General features: G+C 46.1%; 1 protein-coding gene and 1 long non-coding RNA gene across 6 annotated transcripts in view; both read left to right on the top strand.

Annotated features, from left to right (window-relative positions):
- LSAMP (limbic system associated membrane protein) overlaps window positions 1-21425 on the top strand; it is a 993127-nt gene that overhangs the window by 807654 nt on the left and 164048 nt on the right. The window lies entirely within an intron of this gene.
- On the top strand, window positions 16092-17606 carry LOC136285850 (uncharacterized). Its single transcript, XR_010719575.1, has 2 exons — window positions 16092-16717; window positions 17043-17606. It is a non-coding gene; the product is annotated as an uncharacterized lncRNA (long non-coding RNA).

The following is a 21425-nucleotide window of genomic DNA, read 5'->3' as shown; positions in this document are numbered from 1 at the left end:
TAGCATTAGTCTCAGGGCTCTGAAGTAAATAATGCATGAAATATTCTGACAGCAGTGTCTGACGGATCCTTATAAACAGCATCTCTCTACCAAATGCAGAGCTGCTAATATTGCAGGGTTAGATTTGGGGGGAAAATGCTGAAATCCCTCTGTGCTCAGGTGAGAAGACACAAATGGCAAACACCTCCTCTTCCTTACCCCTGCAAATAAAGCAAGTGATTTTAATGACAGTTGAGAGGGTCAGGAACAGGGTGGCAGCTCCATATCCAGCTGTGACGTGCATTTCATAGGCAGGTTGCTCTTCTTTCTCCTTCCTTCTTGCAAGGTGACGGTGCTGAAGGGCTGTCTCCAGCCTGCTCTGCCTTCACCCTGGTGTGGAGTGCTCTGAGATGCTCAGAGAGGGAGTGCTCCAAGCATGCTAAGTAGTATTATTATTTTTTTAATAATCGAAAGACATCCAGGGAATTACAGATCTATGAGCTTTCTTTCAGTTCCAGCCAAACTGATTGTGAAGCTAATTAAAGACAGACTAGTACAATGTTCAGGTAAGTATAACATGACAGGGTCAATCCAGTATGGCTTCTGGAAAAGAAAATTGTGCCTTTTTGAGCTGAAAGTGGGTTTTGTTGTTTTGAGGGGGTTTTTTTAAGTTTAATAAAATAAGATAAAGGTGATCCCCAGCAGACATAATGCACTTTGATTTTCATAAAGCCTTTGATAAGGCCTTTCACACAAAATTATGAAAGGAAATAAATAGCTATGGGCAAAGGGGCAAGGTCTTGTCACGGTTTAAAACCCAGTGGATTGTTAATTAGCAAAGAATAGTTTCTCTTTTGCGTGGAGACAAGTTAATAGTGGGAGTCAGTACACACTGTGGAGGTGTTTAGTCTGCCCTGTGTGCCGTGGCTGGCATGTTGGTGCTTTGATGACGACTCTTTGTTTGCCTGGTGATAAATGCAGCAGCATTGTCAAAAGCCATAGTAGATGTTAAGAGCAGGCCCACCCCATTGCATCCTCTCTAGGCTTGCTGCCTGGGCTGTGGAAATCCAAAGGGACCCACTTCCAGGGTTTGGCCTGGCTGCTTTGAGATGTCCTGCCAGGAGCTGGGTCCTCCCCCAGTGCCCCTCACCATCCTACCAATGGAAAGCAAGCACGGGCTGCCATCTCCATGAGTCAGCAGGATGTGAAGGTGCCACGGGGACAGAGCAGCAGGATGACAGATGAGCTATAACATGGATGAGCGTATGGTAATGCAGACTGCAAAAATAGTCTCCACTTCAGCTGTACAGTGATGAGCGCTGAGCTCTCAGGCTCCTTGGAGGGAAGAGATTGGGAGTCACGGTGAGTAACTCGATAAAAGCTTCTTCAGTGGGTTGCGTCAATTCCAAGAACGTGGAAGATGCTTGGTTGCCTTTAAGGGACAGGGAAACAAAAGGGAATATGTTAGAAAAAATGACATTATCTTGAACACTGGCTACGCCCTCATTTTTGAAAGTGTATAGAATTACCAGAGGGCCATGAAGCATGGTTAGTAGTCTTGTGAGATTTACCTGCAAGGAGGCAGTCAGCTGGACTGAACAGGGTTTTCTTTTTCAGTGTAGCAAGCTTGCAAAAATGCCATTTCTCCCTCCCAGTATCTCTTCCATCTTCCTTCTGGCCATCTTGCCCTCTACTGTCCCTGAGCTCAGGCTGGCTCCACACAATCCCGTCCTGCTCCAATGGGAGATGGCAAGCACCGACCATCCACAGCATCCCTGAAGAGACACACTAAAGGCTTATAATTGGGTTATTTACACTAATGAAGAGTGTGGTGAAAACTGATCAGTCCCTCCTTTTTCTGTCCTCCTGTAATACTAGAACAAGAGGTCACTCAGAGATGCTAATGGTAGCTTAATTTAGATCACATGAAAGGAGACACTTTTTCACACAGCAGGTAGTCTGTGAAATCCACACTGCCTCCTGAGGTCAGAGAGTCAAACACTGCAGAAGGACTAGTCAAGTTCCTGGGTAATTTTTAGAACAATAATAACTGTTATTACTGAGGGTGCAGCAGCCCAGGGACCCCCATCAGGAAGGACCCACTCTGCATAGCACAAGGCCTGCCCAAAGCAGGAGCCAGTCTGACCTGGGTTGCTTTGGTCTCCATAGCCAAATAAAGGTTTGTTTGGTCAGATGCTGGGGAGGGGGTGCTGCTGGTGAAAGAGCTGCACCCCTGCTCAAGCACCCACATGTGACATCTTTTGTTTTCCTGCACCAGTTCTGTAGCCCCAAAGACAAGGTACTTGGTTCTTTTCCCTTGGTGTTATAAGAGTTCCGTTCTTCAGCTGTAAATCAGTGCTGTTCACTCTAATTTTAAATGGGTGAGGGAGGGACAGAAAGCCTACAGTTGCCTTTATCCTGGAGGAATCTTCCCATGATTTCAGTGAAGCTTAGGTGAATTGCCTCAGGATAGAGCCTCATCTGCACTTCTGACCCTTTTCCTGGATCTCCTCAACACAATGTCTGTGGTCTGGTGGCTTTGCCACTCCTACAGTCAGTTCTTGGCAGGATCCTGTCTTCCCATGCATTGCCTTTGGCATTGTAAGCTACTTAGCAAGTCTGACTGGATGTGGGTATATGTGGATATTGGTGAATTTTGCCTGTGGGCAGTGGAAGCCTGTGGATTCTGATAACGTTGAAGAGCCTTAAACTTCTAAAGGTGTTTAAATTTACCAGCAAAAACAAAGTGTAACAGAACAGGGAAAAATAATTTCAAAACCATCTCTGTCTCTGTATGCATGTTTATCTGACTTGCAGTTCTAGAAAGGCCTTTAGCCCTAGTAGGTTTGGGATTGAATAACTGAAGTAGTTACTATTTTTCCTCCTGTTCATAAATTCAGTTCAAGTCCCTCCATTCCAATTTTGACAAGAGTTGTCCAGACTCAGCGTAGAAATCTTTGCAGGGGATTGAGACAGAACACCAGTACTCCTTGCATTGTCTTCTGAGTCTTTATTGCAAAATGGCTCTAAGCAGTAGGCTTTTGAGTGTGTTTTCTTGTAGCTAGCTGCAGAATCAACGCAGTATGTGTACAGTAAAATTGATCATAATCCACTTGAGGGATGGTGTTCAGAAACTCTCACAGGCATCTCTCATTCCAGCATCATTGCAACAGCTCTCCAACTATCCCACCTGCTTTTCTCCTTGCTGTTTGTTACTGCCTCAGTAGCTGGCTGTGTTTAAATATGTCAACCTGGGGGTTTTTTTTCCCCATCTTCTTGTTTCCTGTGTTGCTCTAACAAGCAGCTTGCATCAGAACAAACAAGCAAGGCAGGAGCGCTCCAGGCAAAAGGGGTGTTTTGTGTTTGATTTGAATACATACATATTTTTCTTGGTTAAAACTTGTGATACTCATCAAACACATGCAGGAAGGCTGTGAATAAGACCCTTTTCTTCCTTTCTGACACGCACACCGTCTGATACGAGCACCTTCTCATTTTCCCTCGACGTCTGATTCTGTGCAACGCGTGCTTTCTCTCATGTCCTCGCACACACGTTTGATGGTCTCATCATCACTCCTGCTCTGTCGTGTACACAAAACCACCTTCTCATCCCAGCAGAGCCTGGCACATGCGCACTCCCACAGGCAACACCAGCACACACGCACGGCCACCCACGCGCTCGCAAAGGCTTTATTATTGCAGGGAAAATTGCTCTCAAATATATGAGACTGGATGTAACTATGGCAGAGATGGGGAGAGAGGGGGGAAAGCCTGGGAAATTGTGCAGTCCCTTCACTCTTCAGAGATGCAAAGCACTGCTCAGGTGGAGGGGAGAACATATCCCCAGAGTCCACATCCCATCTGCCATGCACAGACAAGCACCAAGCGTCACTTACCTCCTCTCGTGCACAGACTCTGACTGCTCTCCCTGAAAGTTTCTCAGTCGCCCTTTCTAGTGCATCCTTCCCTCTCTTTTTTGACTGTCTGTCAGGTCCTGATCACATCACTGTCACAGTTGCTATGATATCAGCATTTTCTGACAGGTGTATATGTTTCTGTCACTCCCAGCGAAGCTCTTTAGCACCCAGCCTGCTGCCAGATCTGAGCCAGGGCAGCACTACTGGAAAGCATGGTCAGAGGTATCTCATATTGCTGCATGCAGGAGATACAATTCTGATAGAGAAGTGCATGTTTTCAGGGGATTCCACTTTAAAATAAGGCTTTGAAACAAGTGTTTTCTCTTTGTGAAGAGTGAGGTTCACTGCTATTCAGAAAAAGGAGAAACACTCTAGGCATTGCTCTTGTGAATTCCCAGAGATCTTCTCCCTTGTCCTCTGAAGCAGGCTCTGCATTTGGTCTCCTGGAGTGGGCTACTGCATAGAAGGCAGTAATTTAAAAAATTACTTCAGTTTTCTGAATCCCACAAGCTTCCAGTGCAGCCTGAGGCACTGAGAGCTTCACTCCCATCTGCATGGCGTGGTTGGCCTCTCCTGACAAGGGAGTAACAAAAACATATCATCTGCCACGATGAGGGCCATGGATGTGCTTCAGAGCAAGCCAGCGTAGGCTCTTTGTTCGGGAAATGGCCACACACCTCTGCAGGGGCTGTGAGAATCTCAGATTGTGCACAATTTGGAAGAAATTTCAGGTTTTCCAATTACTGTAGCAGTGGCTGGTAACCTTCCAGCAAAGAGGCGCTGGAGCACAGTGTTCCCATGGCTCCTGCTGGGCTCAGCCGGTGTTTGTGTTTGAACTGGCACCAGGAAAGCTAGGAAGCGAAGAGATTATTAATAGGGAGCACAAGGAACAGGAAAGGTGTTTAAACAGTTCCCACTTTCCATGTCTAATTTGGGAGCTACCCTTCTGTAGATCCCCAAACAAGCACCCAAATCCAATGTCAGACTTCTCAGAAGCATAACTCGTTAAGCTTTAGCACACTGTAAGATAAGGACCTTGCTTGCATAAGGCCATCAACCACTGATATTGACTCTCCAGGACATTTTTAAGGCTATTTATATCACAATAAAGCCATTTTATTAGCATCATCAATCAAGCGAGACCACATTTTGGCCTGGAAATGATTCTGCTTGAGTTTCTAGAAGGGAGAAGGGTGAGTAATTGTGGGATGCATTATCTTCAATCTCATTTGAAATCTCCTAATTGAAACCACATATGAGTGTAGTTTGATGCCTATAAAATAGATGGTAGGGCCATTGCTAATGTACCTATGGTAAGTACAACCTTCCAGTAACCAGAGAGGTACAGACTGGTTTTTCAGAGAGTAACACGGCTATGGCAGGATCTGTTCCTGTCCACATCTGGGTGAGAAGCTGGTTCCTGGCACATGCTTCAAACTGAAGCTTATGCCCCATGCTGGGCTGAGCTCGTGGTACTTGGCACCCATGGTTCAGATCAGCTGGCAGCATCTGCTGTTGGGTGCCTGTTGACCTCACTGGCAGCATCAGGGGTCTTGACAGAGCAAACCTGCTCCTGTGGCGGGGCTGGGGTCTGTGTACAAGGGGCTGAGAGCTGGGAATTGAGTCGTGGTCAAGGGGCATGGTAAAGCTCACTGGCTCCCTGCACGTGCCTGGCTGGAGTTGCTGTAAATTGGAGAAGGGGATGTTTACAGCTCTCCTCCAGGGTTTTGCCAGCCTCTGTGCTGCTTTTCTGCTATCAGTTCAGGGAAACGGAGCAGACTTGGAGAAGCAGCAGTTGCTCAGGTAAGGAGAGGGTAGCTTTGCACTGCCTGTGGAGGCCTCTGAGACTGAGTAATGGCAGGGCTTGAAAGCTGTTACAGATATTTGATAATTAATTGGCTGGGAAATCAGTTTATTTTAACGACTCTTGTTAAATAAAGAAGAGAGTTAAAAGGGCTGCACTTTCCTGCGGTGCTAAACTACTTTCAGGGACAGAGAAAGCCCATTACATGTCTACTTTTATGCCAACAGGGACTTTCTTGTGAAGGCTCTTCTGAAAGGTAGTTGAAATCTTTATCTCCCCTGAATCCCAGCAGCTTCAGTTTAAGACAGGAAAGCCTGAAGGGCAGTTTATTACCAAGGATCCATCAGGCAGAGGGGACAGGGGAGTGGAGCTGCTGCTGTAACCTCATGCTTCACCTCTGGCCAGATACTTACTGCAGAGTGGTTCCAGTTGTGGTTTATCACTGTTTTATACTGCTCTAGTGGGAGCAATGCATGTAGCTCGGTTAACCTCACTTGTCTTTCTGAGTACTGGCTGATCACACACACACACACACACACACAAGGTAGAGAGAACACTGGTAATAGTCTAGCATAAACAAAAAGTAATTTTGGGTTCTCTCACTGCTTCTCTGTGGCTGTTGAGGACCAACTCTCTTTTCTCAGCCTAAGGAGGAAACAGTAAGTGTGAAGTCAGAGAGGGGTTGGTGTCAGGTCCATTTTTTTAGGGCTCTCTTATTTTCCAGGTTGTTGAAATATCACTGTATCATTGATGTTCAGTGGGCAGAACTGTTTATTTGAGGAAAAACAATGTGCACCCTGGTCCTGGCCAAAGAAAGAGAACTTGACTGGGATCTCAGACAATGGTTTTTGATTTGACCTTTATATCTCTCTGTAGGAAGATATTTTGTGTGTGACTGTGCATATTAGAGACCTCAGCAGCAGTGCTGAAAGAGACTTGGATCTATTCTTTGCTGCAGATTGTGCTTTGGATGTGAACTTAGTCTCAAGCCAGTGTATCTTGTCCTGAGGGTTGTACAGCAAGTGTGCATATACGAACAGTGTTCCAAATGCAGTTCTATTTGTCAGAGTCTTCAAAGAGCCTGCAACACCATCTGTTTTAGTGAGTGGATAAAAGATTAAACTGCAGGAATCATGGGATCTGTACAATACATGAGAACAGGCCAGACCATGACAGCACATCCTATTTTTTGGAAGCTAAGAATAACTTTAATATCCCTTCATTTATGGTTTAATGTCAAAATTAACTACCACTTTACTCTTGTCTCAAAAATACCAAACTGTTCTTCCTGCCCCAGTGCTGTTTCTTGCAGATTCAAATTCAGTGCAAACATACACCCCACATCCCCCAGCGAAGAATTAAAAGAAAAAACAAAAATAAGCCCTTCAGTGTGATGGAAATACTGCAGGACCCCTCTTCTGCTGCCCTGTAGCACTTTGAATTGAATATCTTTGTGACAGGATTTGAGCCTAGCTTGTCCCCCCCAAGGCTGTGAGGTCCTGTGTTAATGTCATGCTGTGTATAGATGTTGGGGATGCACAGATACACATCAGGTGGGCATGATGTCACCCCCTCTGCATGGCCCATGAGAGCCTGCCTTTAGCCAAGCGTAAACTTAGGGCAGCCTGCAAATCCTTATCTTTAAAACATTCCCTGGATGTGAAACCTGCTGCCAGCTGGAGCTGCTTTTAGCTGAGCAGACTGAAGTGCTGTATTTAATGAACCCATTTAGAGTCTGGTGGAAGGAAGTAGGACTGATCCTCATTTAGTGTAAATCTGGGCTTCCCCGTTTACTGCAATGGTGCCTTGTTGGCCCTTGATTTATGCCAGCTGAAGCCACAGTTTGGCATCTCTCTGTGCAGTACTGGAATTCTGGAAATTATTTAGAGCAAGTGACCTGTCAGAAGAACAGAAATAGGAACCCTGCCTCAGACCAGCCAAAGCCCAAGTGCACAGCCTTAGACCCTGCTGTGTAAGAAACTCTCAGTAAGACAGCTCTACAGAAGAGAGTTCCATGGGGAAATGGTTTATCTGTGCAGCAGATAAGCTGTGCATGGGGAAGAGGTTTCCTTTCACATCAGGCTCTTGGGAGAAGAGGCAGGGATGTCACTGGATCCAGATAAGATATCCCTGAGTAAATGCTTCCAGTAGGATTAAGCAACATTGTCTTCACTAAGAAATTAAAAGGGTTTATGTTCTGTGTTCCAGCCAATTTATGCATCTTGTTTTGCCGGTGCCAGAAGACTGCAGGTGAGGAGGTGCAGAAGCTGTCAGAGTAGTCCCTGTAGTTATGCCTGTCCTTCAGTCAGTAGCCAGGCTGGAGTTCAGACTCCAGAACACAGACCCAAATGACCCAAGCCAGTTGCCTTCGAACCACGGGTAGGAGCTTGTGCTTCTTCCAGACCTCTCTGCTGCAATTGCCCATCCCTGGGAAGATCCCAATTAGAGAGAAAAGCATGGTCTTTTGCAGTAGTGCTAAGATAGATGTGATTGGAGATGACATCTGGGTTTGTGAAGGCTATTTTGCAGTCATCACTACCCCTTTCTTGCTATCCTTGTGCAACCAGTACATACCAAACCAAGTTTTGTATGAGACAGGTCAGGTCTGTTACATTTTGGTTTTGACAATAAAATAGTTTTATTGTATGACTTTGCACAACCTATTTCTTTCCTTCTCCACTGGCTCCCTGTATGTATAAAATACACATCACAGCACTTCTCCTCTATAAAGGTAAGAATTTTATTTCCACAGTGCTTAACCTCCTTTGATAAAAACACTGTGTGCTGTTCAGCACATGCTGAATTACCTTGCAAAACAAAGCCCTGCAAGGGTCTCAGAGAAAAAAGAGTGCTAGATATTAGTGTGATTAGTAGGATGGCAAGAAGATCTAGCTGTGGGAATTATTCCTTCCACTTTCTCAAGGAGTCATACCTCCCTCCCATTCTGTTTCTGACCATGAGGTTTTAAACAAGCTCATGGCTTTCATGTCAACAGCAGAAACTCCATCAGATATATCTTGACATTTGTTTTTTCCACTCTTCCCTTTTCCTCTATTTATTTATTCATAAACGTGTCCTCCTCTGAAAGGCATGTTGTGCATGTGGGGATGAAGGTAAGCTGAGATCAAAGCTCATGGGAGTTCTCCCTCACAGCATCTTCTCTACCTTCTCTGTAAGTCTTTCAAATGCCTTCTTTCACAAGACCTGATGATGGACAAAAGCGAGGCATTAGGGAAAGACACAATTTAGCAAAGCTCTAAACAAAGGAAAGAAAGTGGAGTTGAACATTTCCTTGCTGTAACAGCTTTGCTGTGGTTTCCACATACAGGAGTTCTTCTGCACAGGATAAATACAGCATGGGAGTTTGAAGTTTGCAGCCTTTTATTCTATGATTGTAACACACCCATGGGATGGATTTTCAAAAGTATGTCACTTTACACAGCAAGAGAACTGGATATATTGGTGAAGAAGCTCACTGTGCCAAATGCTGTTTTGAAAACTTGGTCCTTGTGTGTTCGTTTGGCAGTTGGTAGGCCCAAAAGCACTTTGACAAATCTGGTTTAAATTTCAATGCTAAGCACTTAAAAAAGTAAAATCTCACTCGTGACTTTTAAGTGCTGGACAACTTCATTCACAGCATATTTGGGAATACAACCATATGCTAATGTTTTTTGGAAATACCAAGACTGTTAGTGTTTGTATCATAGTTTTTAACCTCTTCATGCATGATTTCTAGAAGATCCAGTTTTAGAAAGAAATCCAAACTGTGCCAGGTAACTCTAGTGAGATATATAGAGATCTAAGGTCTTGACAAGAAATATTTAGCTGTGCGTGAAGTGAAAATACCTAAAAACATTGCTTCAACTGAAAGAAATTTGTAAGAGGAGTTGTCTTCTCCTGACATATTGCTGAATTCTGAGGTGGGTGGTAAAACTAGTATTACCATGTCACTGTAGTTTGTTCTCCCTGCAGCCCCTGTGAGTGAGGTTGATCCTCTGGTCCTCAGCCCACCTTTTTTTCAAACATCTGAAACAATAGGCTCTTCCTTGCTTTCCTTGGGAGACTTTTTACAAGACTAGCACTTGTAGATGACAAGAAGTTTTTCTTCGGGTTTGAACAGACTTATTTCTCTTTTTTTCCTGACCTGTTACTCCTTCGTAGACCCCTATGCATCTTGCTAAATAATTCCTCTCTTCCTTCGGTACTTTCAGCTTTCAAAGAGGTATAGCTTGTCAACATGTCGCTTTTAAGTCCTCTCTTAGTCAAGTTATACATATTTAATGTTTTTAAGCTTCCCTTAGATGCTGCTCCCTTTCCAGCCCTTGATGAATTTTTTTGTTGCTTACCTCTGAATTCCCTCCAATTCCCCCATATCAATCTGAAAACAAGGTGCCTAATATTGACTGCTCCAGTCCAGGTGCATTCAGTATTTGGTGGCAGTTGTTTTTGGATGGAATTAAAAAAAGAACCAGCAGAGTCTCTCAAAGGGAATCTGCTTCGTGGTCTCCTCTCTGAGAGCATTATTTTGCGGTGGTATTTCGGGACTGGCTTTAGATATGGAAATGAGAGCATGTGTCTTGCTCAGAAGCTGTTCTCTGCTTTCAAGTGGGAGAGAGATGGAAAAGGGGAAGAGGGGTTAAGCTCCTCAAAGGCTTTGTCTACATTAGGCTTTTTTCTTCATGTTTCCCAGTGTTGCTTGTACGGGTGTAGCTCAATCCACAGTGGCACTAATGACAGCTCTGGCACAGGCAGGGAATCTAACATGTTCCACTACTCATCATCTCCACAATCTCTACAAGCTCCGACTCCACCAGCGGAGCCCTGGCAGCGGGAGCGGGAGAAGGAAAAGGTCAGCTGTAAATAATAACTGGAACGTTTGCACATCAAGGAGGTGTCCTTCATTGAAATGCAGCAGCTGGAAGTGAGCAGGCAGGATTCACTCAGTTTCTCATTCATCTTGAAATACCACCCTTCACAGTCTGCTACTGGCTACCTGAGGGCAGCGCTTGGAAGTGGGGATGATAACTTGGTTGGGACACCTCTGATACTCTCATGACCTCAGAAAAGAAGGAAAAGTTAAGACTTATTCTCCCTGCTGTCGCTCCCATTCCCTCTCTAATCTGCCTCCAAACAATTTCAAGACTGATTTTTCCTTGGTGTGAATGTTCCTGTCAGACCTGCCCAGGACAAGTGCTAAAGCTTCAGATGCGATATTCCCTTTCCCTTGATGAAGAAGAGGCAGTATGAGATGAGATGAGATGAACATTAGGATCCAGATAATACAAAGTGCATTACTATGTCTCAGGTAGCATGCTCCTCAGGTATTGGTAGAAGCTCTTTCATACAGTACATAACACAGGAGACACCTGCCAGTTTCACATAGCATTTAAATCTGTTATTCTTTCACAGGCTTGTACCAATTAATGGTTAACTGAAGAAATTCTCAGCCAGAAAGTATCACCAAGATGAAGATGTTAATGAGTTTAAAAAAAGAAAAAGGGGGCAGGGGGTTGAGAAATGCCTGGGGATAAGAAAGCCAGCGTACAAACTTACAAGGTGGATTGCAAGCTGTCACTCAGAGTGGAAGCTAATTTACACAGAGGCTAGATTTAGATTAGATATTAGGAAGAAATTCTTTACTTTGAGGGTAGCAAGACACTGGAATAGGTTATCTAGGGAAGAAGTGCATGCCCCATCCCTGACTGGCAGTGTTCAAAACCAGGCTGGCTGTGGCTTTGAACAACCTTATCTGGTAGCAGTAGTCCCTGCCCATGGCAGGAGCTTGAAACTAGATGATCTTTAACATCTCTTCCAACCCAAGCCATTCTATGATTTGCTTGGTGCTAGATTTATAGGTTTTTATGGCTAGAAAAGATCATGAAATTTTGTAGAAGGTGATTTACATTGTCACTTTAGGAGGTGTTCTACCTTTCTTTGAAATGACTGTCACTGTGCATGGGAGGGTTAGTCACTGAACTGTGTGGCCCAATGCTCAGACCTTGATACTGTTTCTCCTTCCTTCCCCAGATGTTCAGGTGGGGACATCTGAACACTTAGCTCTTCTTGCCTCCTTGGAGATACGCAGCCATTGCAGATCTACTTCGGTCACTTACCCCAACAGTTGTAGAGACTGGTGGCCAGCATCAACCCCTGGCAAGCTGATGGCCCTGACCTGATTTGGTCACCTGATTTGACCAGGTGACCAAATCACCTGACTGTCTGTTTGGCTGTATTTTCTCACATCAGAAACGTTCCTAGAGGTGGTGTACAGTTTCTTGCCCCCTGGCAGTCAGCTCTTCCTGACCCACTGGAGGCTGTGCCAGTCCTGTGGGCACGGTCATTGTTTCTGAGGGCCCCGAGAGCTGGCGCTGTCACGTTGCTGTGTGGGAGAGCACCTGTGGTGCCTTGCTTTTGGAACCAGGCCATGGCACCATGGCAGCAATCACGTGGGCTGTTTTGCAGCCTTACATGTGTCTTGGGGTGTGCAACTGTGAAAGGGAGAGTCGGGGAAGGAACCTCCCTCTTGCCTCTCTGCCATATAAAATACATGAGGTGATGCTCCAAAGCCCCAGTTTTAGTTATTTGGATCTTAGGCTTTGTAGTCCGCCTTCTCTGAGAAAACCACTGGAATCCACAGGCTGAAAGGTGTTATTTGCAGTGCCAGATCTCTCTTCAGCTGCGAGATGCCAATTTTCAAATCTCCCCCTTGTTTTGCGACACCCTGTGGGTGATACCTCCTGCATTTTTAGCCTGTCACTGGGATGGGCGGAAGCAACCCTGGAATGACACAAAATGCTTTGAAGCTCCCTCTAGAATCACTCTCCTATTCCCTCTTGTGTTTGCACTGTCCCTTTTCTGCACCCACCCTCTCTTGACCTACCCCTAAGCTCTATCTTTCTCTGTGCCCCTGCATTGCTAATCTGTGGCATTATCTCATTCTCCAGTAGCTGTGCCGGCTGCCTTAATGTTTCTTGCCAGCTTTTGCCTCTCCCCATTTTTTCTATTCCGTCCTCTTGCCAGCCCATGGTGTAGCATTGCCTTTCTCCATCTGCCTGATTGTCTCTCTGCTTTTTATCTGGGTGCTGGAGCTCCAGGTGCTGTCATTCTCTGCGACAGCACAGAACGTTTCAGTTTCTCTGTGGCTGGATAATTACCAGATATAGAGTCACGTGGACTTCCCAGCAAAACCCTCCCTCTCCTCCTGTCAGAGCAGGAGATCACATCTCTGAAACTCATTTTCCCCTTTTTTTTTTGTGATGTTTTTGTTATTGTTATTTTTACTACAAGAAATTCAAGGGAAAAATTTGGATTAGCTTTTCTGGAGTTACCCAGTGGTGATCACATAGAAGTTACCTACAAGGCACTGGGGATTCAGGTAGAAAAAATAGGTGATTTCCCCAGCTGACGTTTGTGAAGGAAAATAAAGAGACTTATAGTCTGTATGGGTGCCTTATGAGTGTTCCTATTCTCATTTTTGGTGTATCCCCAAAACAGAAAAAAAATTCATAATGGTGCAGAGGCCTGCCAGAAGTTTAGTTTCCAGTTCTTTTACAAATTTGGCATAACAGCCAGTTCTCATAAGTGACTAATTGTCATTGCCTTCTAATGAACTTTTGTTCCTGAGTGACCCCAGATACTTTTCAAATATCAGCCTGTGTCTTAGTGATCACAAAAGCACAGGATCCTCAATGCAAGTGCAAAGCAACAAAAGGCAAATGATCAGGCAGTGTTCTCCACTGCCATTCTGTATCAGCTGGCTCCCCCTTTGGATAGTGCAGGAGCCCTGGGATGCTGTGGGAAACTATGGACAGCAGAGCAAGGCATACATTCCTAGTGAATATTTCACTAAGGCCAAGTGATCGATATCTGATGAGCATTGCCTAATGATTCTGGAGCAAGAGCAGAGCCAGGTTTCAGGCTGGACTGAAAAGGAACACTGACAAGTCCCTCAGCTAACCCAAAAGTAAAAGAGGGAGTTTGAGGTCTGTTTCCTCAGCAGCTTGAACCTCCTGACTGATTTTAGTGCAAGACCCTGATGCAAGCTGTCAGAGCATTTGGCATTTCAGCAAGCATCAGCCAGAGAGCAGTTCGTCCCCCTGCGCACACGTGGCAGGAAGCCTGAGATTGGAGTCAGTCATTCTCAAAACATGCCTTGGAATGGGAAAAGACCTGTCCAAGGATTTCCTGACTACGCTGTAAAGAAATGGAGGGCATTTCTTGGGCATGGTGGGTTATAAGAAAAGATGGTACTGTGGTGGTAGGTCTCACTCTGAGCTTTTTTCTCATTTTGAAATTTTAAACTGTGCTGGGATATGCCTGGGATGGAGTTAAGCTCATAGCAACTCATAGGCGCTCATATTGATATTTTTAAGAAGGTTCCTCTGCTGGAGTGAACGTGGATTGAAGTTGTTTATGCAGGTGTAGCAATCCCCAACAGATGGGAAGACCAATAAATCATGCCAGTATAAGTTCTCTTATTCTGATGTAGTTACATCCACCCTTTGAGAGTACTGGCATAAAAATTGCTGTAATTTTGGGCCTGATTTCTGTTGTGAGTTTGGGTTTTTTCCCTACACAAACAGGAACCTCTACTCTTAAACAGTCATTTTAACAGAAAGAAAGCCCATGTGAGACCAGCTGTGTATCTGCTAGTGAGAGCCAGTGCAGCTAGCTGTCTTTTTAGGCCAGTGTATTTTTTGTAAATTCTCTTGGGTTTCATTTTCCATGCATACCACATGGACTGAGAGACAAGGATGTTTACAGCACATGGGCAGTTCTGCACTGATGCTCATATTTTCTGGTTGCAATTCTTTTTTCTTTCATTAGAAAGAGTTGATGGGAGAGACAGTGAGACAGAAATGTTTCTGTACAAGGCACTGGGGACTCCTCTTCTAGAAAACTGAGTAAAAATGCTGGTCACGAAAGAGGAATTCAGGCTGGAGCAGGTGCTGAGAGGGGCTACTGGGATGTTTAGGGCAAGAGAGGGTCTATCATACAAGAAGAAACCAGGAGAGTTTGGCTTGTTGAATCCAGCAAAATGAAGGCTGAGAGGGAATATGATTGCTCTCTCTGAACACACTGAAAGATAAACACCCAGGAGAGAGAAGAGCTCTTTAAGCTAAAGGATGGTGTTGGCATGAGAGGAAATGGATATAAGCCAGGTATGAATAAATCTAGAGTTCAACCTTAAAAAAAGAAAAAGATTTTAATCAGCGGAACAGAAAGACTTTGAGTAGTCTGATCTGCAAAGCAGGGGGAGGGTATACCCCCATCAAACACACTAGGCTAAAGTTGGAATGAGCTGCATCTCTGAAAAAGATTATAAAGTACAGCTGGCTGTGCCAGCAGAGGCTGAGGCTTCAGGACCTGGTGAGCCCATCCTAGCCTCACACTCCTAAAGCAGCAATTCACTAAAAAGGATGAAGAGAAGTGCAGGCATTCTATCAGCCATGCACCCTCCCAGTCGGTGGATGGCCAAATATTGTCAGCTGAGTGCTGAAATACCCAGAGAGCTGCAGACAGGTGTGAAGACCAAGGTCATAGTATAATACAGCTGAGAGAAAGCATGGGCTGAACAGATGCAGCAGTTTCCCCTTCCTGCCAGTTTTCCTGCACAGGTCTGGGTTTAAGCAGTAGTTTTCTAAATCCCTTTGAGGGCCTCTGTTATCATGCTGGCAGTAGTTACTCAGGAGCTATTTATGCCACATTTTGGAAATCCATCCCGCTGTGGCACAGCTTTCACTCTCAAACAGTGACCCTGCTGTGTGTCATGGCACATAAGGAGAGGAGCATTAGCTGTACCAGGCTGGGGAAAGAGAGGAGAAGTGGCAGTGAGGAGGAGAATTTTAAGCAACAACTGATGCCCATGTGCATTCAAATTCAGCAAAATAGGCTTTTGGTGCCTGGCTGAAAGGAGGTTTCAGATGTTCAGTTGATAGGATCTACCATGATAGTGCCCTCCCTTATGGGACCCTTGGCTTCACAGAGGTGGAGATAAATTCAGCTGTGGGTGCCTTCTGTAGCATCTCCTGCTGAAGGGAGCCTGATCCAGAGCAATGGAAACCACCCCGGGCCAACAGCTCCTGTATGGCTCCTCCAGACTCTGTGCTTATGTGTGCTCTGCCACTGTAGTCCTCTGATGGGGACTGCAGTGTCAGCGCTGCGTTGCTCTTGAGATGCTGGCAGGATCCAGCACTGTAGTGGCATTTCTTCCCTGAAAACCCTGCCTGGGAGGTCAGAGCTGGCATGGCTGTGGTGTGTCCTTAGCCCTTGCTCCCCACATCCCTGCCAGGGCATAGCAGAGAGGCTGGACTCTCACTGCCGCCCTGGCTGACCATGGCTGTGTCCGAGACCTTGCTTGCCAGGCAGGGAAGGACTGAAGAGCTTGAGGAGACAAGATGAAACAGCGTGAGCCTGATTTGCTCTTGAACTTTCCTCCCCAGGCTGGGAGCAAGGCTGTGTTTAACCACCGCATTAGCTTTCCAGGATCATACTTTGCAACACAACAGAGAATTTGTCTTGCATGTTTGGAGCTGGCAGCCAGGAGCTGATGTTACTTTGTGCTGAATGAGCCATGTTTGATCCCTCTCTCTTTCCCCTCTTGCCATTTTGCTGCTGGGGGTAGAGGGCAGTGGGGGAAGTTGTTAGCGTGATCTTGTAAGAGTGTGTGTGAAGTGAGAAGATTAGAGAAGGCTCATTACAGAGCTGAGGCGAAGGCAGGAGATCTGATGCAGGGCGGGTTGTGGCATCCTCTGGCAAAAGCGTGGCACGTCCCTCAGTGAGTGCAGTGGGGTGGGGTTTCGGTGCTTAATTGTGTGTGCAGCAGGCTGCTGAGTTTTGGCCTGATGCACAGAAGTTGTCTTACAGAAGAGATGATCAAAGGGTTAACAGAGAAAAGATGATTAAAGAGGAGTGTTGAAATTGTAGCACAGAGCTATCACCACAACATGCTTTGGAGGAAGAGGGCAGAAAATGTAGTCCATAAACTCACTATTTATTTATTTTTCCCCAAAATAAGGTAAGAGCTGCGGCTTGCTGGCAAAGCAGCACAGCGTATTTCATTAATCCTAACAGCTTGCTTCTTTTCACTAGTGGGGCTCTGGCAGAGAATTGTGGGTTTGGGTCTGCTGTAAAAAAAAAAAAAAAAAAAAAAAAAAAAAAAAAAAAAAAAATTATTTGGAATTACAACTACAATTTTAAAAAAACCCCAAATAATTATCCCAGCTTCAGTGCGACCCAATATATCATTGATAATACTGTCAAATCTCCATGTTAAAGTAATCATTTAAACAGCAGCTTCTCCAGGCCCTAAATGGGTCCTTCTTGTCTTTTCATCACTCTAGGCTCTAAATATCATCCATCCCTTCCTAAAGGGATGAAATACCCCCACTCCATCTCCACAGCCTGGGGCGTAGGCGCTGTGCTGCCTTCTCTGAGGCAGAATGGGAAGCCCATAGTTGAGATCCCGGCTGTGGTGCGTCCTCCTCCTCGTCATCCCCCGCGCTGGCAGTGGCTGCAGTCAGCCGGGGGAAGCCGTGCTGGGGCTCTCCAGGCAAACGCCGCCTCGCAGCACCGGGGCCCGTCTGTTCGCCGAGGGAGAGAGAGGGCGGAAAGCTTGGGGCCGAGAGCTGCTGGAGTGACAGGCACAACATAAACTGCGATGAGTGTTACAGCAACATGCTGGGAAATCAATGCGCTGAGTGCCGCTGCCTCGGCGGGAGGAGGAGCAGGAGTCACGGTGCTGGGAACCAAAGCACCGAGGCCTGAGTGAGGCAGAACAGGCGGTGAAATCTCCAGGCTTGAGTCGGCAGGATTAGAGATGTGGATGCTTAAGCCTCACTCTCCTTTTCTTCACTCACTCTCCCACCCATGAATGCTTTGAAGAAAGCCCATATACTTTGAAGAAAGGGGGGGGGGGGGGGGGGTGGGGGGGGAAGAAAAAAGAAAAAAAACCCACCAAACCAAAAAAACCGGTCTCTTTCCTGTTGGAGTGTTCTTCGAAGCTTACAAAGGCAGGTTTGCAGGAGCGCTGCTTTGGTCCAGCCCTGCGTGTTAGACTGGCAGGTGATAGAGAAGAGAGGACGAGAAGCAGGACTTGATCCTGCCCTCTCCCTGCCTGCATGCTGCCAGATGTCCCAGCCCATCATGAAATCCTGGGACCAGGAATGATGATGGGCAGCCCTCTATCCCATCCAAGGCAATGGTTCCTGCTGAAGGTCCAAAATCATTCCCCTGCAGAAAAGCATCACCCCATTCTCCTCCTCCTGTAGCAGGGCTCAGCCCCACTGTCTGCATTTGCGTGTGGGGCAAATGAGACTGAGGAAGGAGTGCAAGGATGACCTGGGTTTCTCTCTCCACGTCCTACTGTTGCTAAAAAACTTTGGGTGCCAAACTTAGCTGTGTTTGTTTACAAGGAGGCAAGGAGGGCTAATGGGGCATGGCGGCAAGATCTTCTGTCCTGTGTCTGTGGTTCGAAATGGTGCAAGATCAACAGTTCCAAAGTTCTCACAGTGATCATGCAAGGCATGTCCATCACCCATTCACTGGTCCCCTCGTTATCCTCATCAGAGATGTCAAGAAATTAAACCTGCAACCATAAGGAAAAGAATAATGCATGGATCACAAATCTTTTATTAGCTTTCAGTGAGGCTGATGGTAATGCCTCCAATAAGTCAATGAAAAGCATTTGACTGTCTCTGTGAACTTGATTATTGATTATTAGTGAACGATAAGAGTCTATTGATATCTGGCTGATGCCATGCTCCTATTGCTTTGCAGTTAAAGTGTCAGTTAACATGCCATTTAATATTCTATTAGTATTGAATTAGCACTTATTACACTGTGAAAATCATCACCATAAATCCTTATTAAAGCGTGATACGTTCAGCTGGGTGGCATCTCTGGCAGACTAAGAGGGTGTGTGTGTGCAGACAGACATACTGAGATGCATCATCCATGTGAATGCATGTTCAGAGCATGCCAGGACTTGGAATTTCCACATTTGTACATTGATTTTCCCTGACAGCTTGAGAGGAGCAGGTATGGTGAACAGAGGGCTCAAATCCATTTCATTTACTCTTCCCATTTTTCTCTTTCCTTTGTCCTCTTTCCTTTCTTTATTTTGGTCGCACCTGCTAACTTATTTCAAGGGCAGTTGCAAGGTTGCCTGACTGTAGCTATTGACCACTGTCCTAGGGCTGACCTGGTTGCATTTAAGACAGTTTATGACACATCGTCTCTTCCAAGGAGAGGAGGGAGGGTCCCTCATTGAGCCTATCCGCAGGAGCAAAAGGACAGGGCTTTGTTCAGACCACACCACTGAACTGTTACTGACAAGACACCACACAGGGCCACATTTGCTACCCCAAACAGAGAGTTATAATGATCAGGGGCAGGGCAGAGCTGCTGAGTGCTCGCTGTAGCCCAGTGAGGATGGGAAAGCAGCCTGGTGGGGATGGTGCAGTGCCATGGATTGGCTGGAGTCCAGCAGTACTGATAGCTGTTCAGGGAGATTTTCAAAAGTGACTGAAAAACTTCAGCTCCCACTGACTTCAGCTTCCATAGTTAATCTGCTTAGCTTTTCACTACTAAAATACCTGACCCCTGATTTTTGGGGCTGTTACAACTCTTGCATTTCCAAGAGAGATCTTGACCCTAAGGCAGCCAGCTCTGGAGGCAGTCTAGGTGTATCTACTGGGCCACTGCTCCCAGCCCTGGAGCACACTGCCCTCCCTGGATCCTGGCTTTCACCTCCCATACCTGGTCATTACAGCCTGAGGTGGCCAATGCAACTTGAGCAATGCCTCATTGTAGTGGTGCTAGTCTCTACATGTAAGTGGCTGCTCACATATTTCCCTGGATTTTTTTTTTTTTAATTTTGACAAAGAGTAGCTATTTGATAACACCTGAGAGTTTGCCTCAGGGACAAGTGCCTGCCTGGCCAGGAGGGTGGGCTCTGGCCTGAGGGCCAAATTCTCACTCCCCTTCCTTGGCTGCACAGTGTCAGTAAAGGACAGGATCTGTTGGACTGCTGTCTAAAGCAAATGTTTGTCAGATCAGACAGAGCTACTTACAGCTTGGCCAGCAGCATGGCATAGCTCCCATGGATGCCCATGCAGCTTGGCTTTCCTCCTGCCCACAAGTAACCCCAGAACAATTTGGACATCATCCATGGGCATGCGAAAAGGGAGTGGGTGTGAGGTGCCGGCCATAATGGTGGGGTCACATCACAAGGGAAGGCAGCTGCAGCACAGCATGAATGAAATGCATTCAAATAGAGGAACTTGGAAAATGTCTGACCCATGCTAAAAGGCTGTTTGAAAGCCTACTGTCAAATATTTGTCTTATCTTGAAGCAATAATCTTTATCCTCTCTCTTTCTTCCTTCAAATACAACACATGCATGAATAGTGAATAGGACACAATCCTGTGCAGTGTGATCTAGGGAGACCCTGCTAGAGCAGGTAGGTTTGACCATATGACCTCACTGTGGTCCCTTCCAACCTTACCTGTTCTGGATTCTGTAACAGCAGTGGCAAGAGCTGCTGGGACATTATCTGGATGCTGGGACACTGTGGGCAGAGCTCTGAGAGGTGAAGGAACAACAGCTCTGGAAAATGAGCTTCCCTGTTTACCCGCAGAGCAGCTGTGATATGATCTGCAGCAGGGCAAACCTGCTCTCAGCCTGTCTGAGCCCAGCCCTGGAGGGTACAGTTGCCAGGGTGAAAGAGGGTTTATGTCTGCCTGTCTTCTTCAGTCCTGGTCCTCTTGAATGAGACACAGCTGAGAGTGAGCAGGACATGTCTCCTCAGTGGCAGCTCCTCATCTTTTCTGTGCAAGTCTCCTTCTGGTGGTGGCAAATGGTACCGAGCAGGTGCCTTTGCCAAAAATGCATTTGTCTTCACAGCACCTGCTGTGCTCTCCGTCAAGAAACAAAATACTTGTTAAGTTGCAGTTGCAACAGGGTTATTTTCACCTCTGACTTGTGAAGGTTGGCACTCAGGGCCGTGGCAGTTGCTGGTCCTCCTGCTGCTCCTCTGCTTGCTGCCCCTAGCTGTCATTCCTCCTCTCCTGTCCACCTGAGATGTTCACAGGACATCATGTGTGTGTCACAGGGCTGACAGTGACACTCCCACGGGCTCTCCTTTTCAGCCTGAGATTTGCACTTGCCTGCACAAACAGGCAGATGTGCATCAGCAAGTGTGTGTGTGTGTGTGTTACAAGGGTGATGTTTGAACAAAATTATATTTTTGTCAGAAGGCTGTAGATGGGAGATACACTATAGTTTCCTCCCCCTGTGCTGCTGAAACTGAGGGAGGGAGGACCTGTGCCATGAGCTTACAAAGCTGGAGCCCTGAACTTTTGCTCTCCAGGCTGGAAGGAGTCTGGGAGTTTATTTTATACTCAGATTTTTGAAGGTGAGGGAGAAGCATGGGAAGAACTACTTCCAACCTTTCTCACTGGCAGGGTTGGAAGGGATTTGGTGATCAAGATCTCCTGTGGCCTTCCAAATTAATTTTTGGTGCATGTGTAGGCCACAGGCAAAAAAAAAGAGAGAACAAGAGACATGTCTGCCCCAAATCCCATGGATTTATGAGCTGAAGGTTCCTGAAACTCTTCAAAAGAGTTGAATTGTTAAATACTTGTCCACAGGATAGCAATGATGAGAAGATTCTATGGTTCCCTGGCAAGGCAGGAGTGTGCTGTGAAGTTTCTAAGCAAAGCAGT

The sequence above is a fragment of the Chamaea fasciata genome, unplaced genomic scaffold (assembly GCF_029207755.1).
Source record: "Chamaea fasciata isolate MVZ Bird 193981 ecotype frontalis unplaced genomic scaffold, bChaFas1.0.hap1 SCAF_2, whole genome shotgun sequence".
NCBI classification, from domain to species: Eukaryota; Metazoa; Chordata; class Aves; order Passeriformes; family Sylviidae; genus Chamaea; species Chamaea fasciata.
The sequence above is the reverse complement of the archived record's forward strand: the minus strand, read 5'-3'. Positions and strand labels throughout refer to the sequence as shown.